This window comes from Brachyistius frenatus, unplaced genomic scaffold (assembly GCF_029030835.1).
Source record: "Brachyistius frenatus isolate BFR_SWC_R1_liver_20210118 unplaced genomic scaffold, ASM2903083v1 Contig_51, whole genome shotgun sequence".
Taxonomy (NCBI): Eukaryota; Metazoa; Chordata; class Actinopteri; family Embiotocidae; genus Brachyistius; species Brachyistius frenatus.
In genome coordinates this window covers 2,202,501-2,207,500 of record NW_027210650.1, presented here as the reverse complement: position 1 = coordinate 2,207,500, position 5,000 = coordinate 2,202,501, and the positions used below count along the sequence as shown (strand labels likewise).

Genomic DNA, 5,000 nt, shown 5'->3' with positions numbered 1-5,000 from the left:
ACTTGACCGAAATTCTTTTGTAATGCACTGCTTGCTTTTCAACCACCAGAGTAAACAATGAACAGTTTGCAGTATCCTTAAGAATTCAAGCTCATTCAATACATGAATGCAATAAAAGAGTTCTGAATATGCATAATTTGTACTCACAAAATTGGTTAGGGTAAGCAGAAGTAATGCTTTAAAAGTAATCCTATGCCTAAAAATATAAACCTCAAGGGAACGCAGTGGTGGAAGGAACAGAAAAATGGATTCCAAAATATAGAAATAGCAATAGAGAGATTGTACGAATGCTGACTGGGGAGGGGATCGTATGACCGGAGAGCAGGTCAAGTGTTCATTTATAACAGTGTAATCTCTGGGAAAGGGCATCATAATGGGGTCTCAGATTAGCAATGTGTGTGTGTGTGTGTGTGTGTGTGTGTGTGTGTGTGTGTGTGTGTGTGTGTGTGTGTGTGTGTGTGTGTGTGTGTGTGTGTGTGTGTGTGTGTGTGTGTGTGTGCTACGCTTGAGTAAAGGCACAGATATCTGGAAAGAAAATACATTTGGTAAAAGTTAAAGTCACCTGTTAGAAAATGGCTTGGTCTCAAAAGTATCCTGATATTTACGGTACTTAAGTAGAAAAATGTTTTTTTTCGATATTAAATGTACTTAAGTACTGAAAGTAAAAGTAGATACTGCTATTAAAAAAGCAAATGGTCAGAAGTTTTGATAATTATGAGGATTATTCTGTTAAAGCTGAACCGAGGACACCTTGGCTACAAGTGAAAATTAGGATTAATGTTATTTAGTTGTTACGACATAGTTGCGACTCCGTAGCAGCTGCCATGTCTTGGATTGAGAGGAAATAGAAACACAACCAGGGCTTTGAGTGCACTTGTATGGATTTTCACAGTGAGGTGACATAGAAAGCATGTGAACACGTTGAAAGGACCACAGTGTGTGACATCTGAACTGAACACGTAACATCCGTGGGTTAATCTTTTTATCTTTTCATTTTAAAAATAACATGAATCCTTCAGACAGGAAGCAGTCAAAGAAAGCTAGATGCTTGTCAGTAATTGTGTGCATACGCGTCCCTAAAATCAAAAATTATATTCACATGCACACTTTGAGTGAGTGAGTATTGTGGTGCATGCACAGGTTTTCTATTATTATGGAGATTTCCAGATGGAGCGCAGCTCCTCCTTGTGGGATAAACTCTCTCATTGGGACTCAGGTACGGCTGTACCTGCATCAGCATGAACACAGCTACACAAATCCAAATTCACTCTGCAGTGTACTAATGAAAACTAATCATACAGGTTCACTGATCACGAGTAATGAAAGTGCAGGTAAATGAGGAAAAAAAGAGGCAAAAAGGGGGAAAAACTGTTTCCTATTCAGAGCATCAAAACTCACTCATTGGTGGCGGATCGATTTACTTTACAAAACAACAAAAACAACCATTAATACTACACAAACTGCCAAAGAAAATGACCATCCTTTTTATCAAATAATCCTGAATACTTTCAGCCTCTTGTCCTCTGAGGATTCATCAAATGAATCCTTCTCAAAGTGGAAAAAAAAAACATTTCCATCGATCTTTTCACCTCGCTGCTCCTGCCACTAAAGCTGTCCTTCATCAGATAAATACGACTATGATTTTTCCATTTAAAAAAACAACAATGGATTCAACATCATCCAGTGATGATGATCTTGTCCTGCTCCTCGCTCGACAAAAGAAGAGCAGATTTTGATTTCGAACCATTCAGTGACACTGTTACCAACTCTGCCGCATCCAAAAGCGAACTACATAAACCGCTAACTGTCCTGACAGCCTGGTTGCGCGATGTGATTGGTCGACGTCTTTACTTGCATCGCAAAAGCTCTGAAAAATATACCTCTACATGTATGTCGGGACTCCGGTGGACCAGATATCGGATCACACGTTCAGCTGAGCCTGTTCTTCGTTAGTACCACATACATCCTTGGAAATATACGGTATACTGTATGTACAAGTATGAACTATTCAGTCATTTACCGACTTAGTCGGGATATGCTGGAGTCCCCAAACTGAGTCCCCAGGGGGTGGAGAGGAAATGAGCTGAGAGGATCTAGTTGATGGGATGAGCATCATCACCAGAGAATTATCAACACGCCTGCCTCCAACCTTGTTTTTTTTTTTTTTCACGGCACCTTTGAAACTGATTTGAGTGCATTAATTAGGGGAGCTTGAATTTGCGGGCTTGTATTAATGTGGAAGACGGCCATCTTCTCATCAGCATGCTGAAGGCACGGCGCTCCGACAGCTGCGTGAAACATCAGGAATTTCTAGAGCGACTTAACGCAGACCAAGAAATCCCAATGTGAGTTTTTATTCTGCAGCGCTGACATAATTTCCTGATTCTGGTATTCTAACCCTGGAAACTGGAAACCATCTGCTTTGAAGCATTTCAAGTGGAACAGTAATTTGCTGTGGTTAGCTCTAAAGGCTGTAAACTCCTGTAGATTACAACAGTAGATTTTTTTTATTTGTCTTTAAGGCGTATTGATATCAATGACCGGAGGCATTATAGTTTTCACCGTTCTCGTGATATCTCAGGAACGCTTTGAAGGAATTTCTTCAAATTGGGCAGAAACGTTGACTCGGCTTCAAGGATGACCTGATAGGATTTTGCAAAGGTCAAAGGTCACTGTGACCTCACAAAACAAGAATTCATACTTTAGTGATTGTGAAATTTCACACACATTTTGAAGTGAATAAAATGTTGACGTGATTACATTTTGTATCCAATAGGTCAAAGGTCAACTTCACTGTGAACTCATAATATTCTGCAAAGACCCTTTTCCAACCTTTAATTAACACCGTAGCTCAGGACCAGAAGGGGAGATTGTGACCATATCTCACACTTGGTTGGATATTGAATCGGTGACAATAATCTCAGGTGTCCTGGCTTCTTTACAACAAAATCTACATCAATTTGAAGCTTTCTCTTCTGTCGTGGCTGCAATGTGTTATATATGTGCTCTATCAGAATCAGCTTTATTAGTCAAATTCTTTCAAAGTCTTCACTGCATGTATTTAATGAGTCTGGAGAGACATGGATTTAAACAGTGACTAGTTTGGCTGTTGGAGGCGTAAAACCTCGAGGTTCTAGTTTTTTCCTGATAGGTTCAAGTTAACCTCCTCTTTGACTGAACTGCCGATCAATGTCTGATTTGACACCTTCAGAGCGGGTCAGGAACAAAGTCCCGACTTCAGTCACATTTGGATTAATGACACGTGAAGCACTTCTAACACCGTTTTCCGAGGACATCATCAAATCAGCTGTACTACCAGCTACTGGGTTTGACAGTTAACACACCATAGGGCCTGAAGTAGGAGCAGCCACTCTGTCAACGTCAACCAGCTCAACCGCTCCACCGTATTTTCTTTTCCTTTCATCCTTTCATCTCTCTTTAAGGACGACGTGAAGAAGACGAAGTGATTTCTTTGGGTGTTGCGCATGCAGCTCTCACAATCTCACGCTCGCATGCAGTTAACAAAGCCAATCAAACCCTCCACATACAAATTAAACTCACTATGTGAATAAACGAGTGTCATTCTTAACCCCTGAGCTTATAATGAAGCATATCGCAAAACGTCTGCCACATAAATTTATCATAGTTAGGATTTTAACTGCTAACATTGCAACCCCATCTCTCCGCGGGTTCCTGCTCTCACACAAAGATTTGACAGCTTTACAGGAAATCGTTGCACGCCGGACGTATCGGCAGAGATGACTGACGTTGACGGTGGGGGGGTGGGGGGCATTACTAAATCGGCTTGGCCCGCTGCCACTCACACGTATAGCAAATCAAAGTCTCAGTGACACTCAATCTGCTGCCACACCTGCTTAAAACGGACGTTAATACGCTTACAAAAACATACATAAAATCATGCAAGTGTATGAATTCATTAACACACATACTCCTGGCTGTGTGAGTACAATATTTCACACTAGCTTAGACAAATGTCACCATAGCAGAAACCGTTTTATGGGAGAATATGTTTTTTCTTTTACCACGACCCCCAAAGAGAAAAGGCGGGAAAGGACGCCTCTCTTGTAAACTGTTAACGCTACAACTGATCCTGTGTTACTTGATGTTGCGATCTAAAATGTGTAATCTGGAATAGTTTGCAAAGATTTCAGTATTTCACATTGTCATTTTTGTTGTTGTTGTTGTTGTTTTTTCTTCTAATGTCCCTTTAATCATCTTGTGGCCCCTCCGACTTGGCCCCATATGCTGCCCCTGACCCTTAGGTTGGAAACCACTGGTCAGGAAATGAGCAGCTAAAATAAACTGTGGATTTGACCAGAACGAATTTAGTGAGAAATCACGATGATAAAATGTTGTTGTACCTTTTGTTTACCTTTCAGTTTTTGGGGATCTTTCAGATTTAACTCGGGACCTTTTCCAGAGCCCCAAACCTCATGTTGGGAACCACTGCTATACAGTATGTAGCTTATAACTCATGTCAACATCATACATAGAGTATATAAACCGCAAGCATCCAACAAATCACAAATAATAACTTTATTTTTTGTTTTTCTTTTACAGTTCCATTAAACAGCTTATGACCCCCTCAGATTTATATCGGGAGCCTTTCTAGGGCCCCCGAGCCCCTGTTTTGGAACCACTGGTCTTTTTGACATTGAGCTATGCAGCTAAAGGAAACTATAATGCTGCAACGTGATATACGTAAACTGGGGCAGAAAGCCTCTAATGGAGAAAAACGAGAGCTGCTACTTACAACTTATGGGGCAAATCAATGAGCATTACCAGATAACTGATACAGCAGTAAAACACTGCAACTGAAACATCCATAATCCATAAGTAAATGAGTCACTTTGAGGAAGTGTGTACGCAGGTATGGTAGAATCTGCACGCACACACACACACACACACACACACACACACACACACACACACACACACACACACACACACACACACACACACACACACCAAATAAGCAG

General features: G+C 40.9%; 1 protein-coding gene across 2 annotated transcripts in view; it reads right to left on the bottom strand.

Moving 5' to 3' along the window:
- Nucleotides 1-5,000, bottom strand: part of LOC138624435 (glutamate receptor ionotropic, NMDA 2C-like) — a 49,856-nt gene that overhangs the window by 43,430 nt on the left and 1,426 nt on the right. The gene's annotated exons all lie outside the window — the stretch shown is intronic.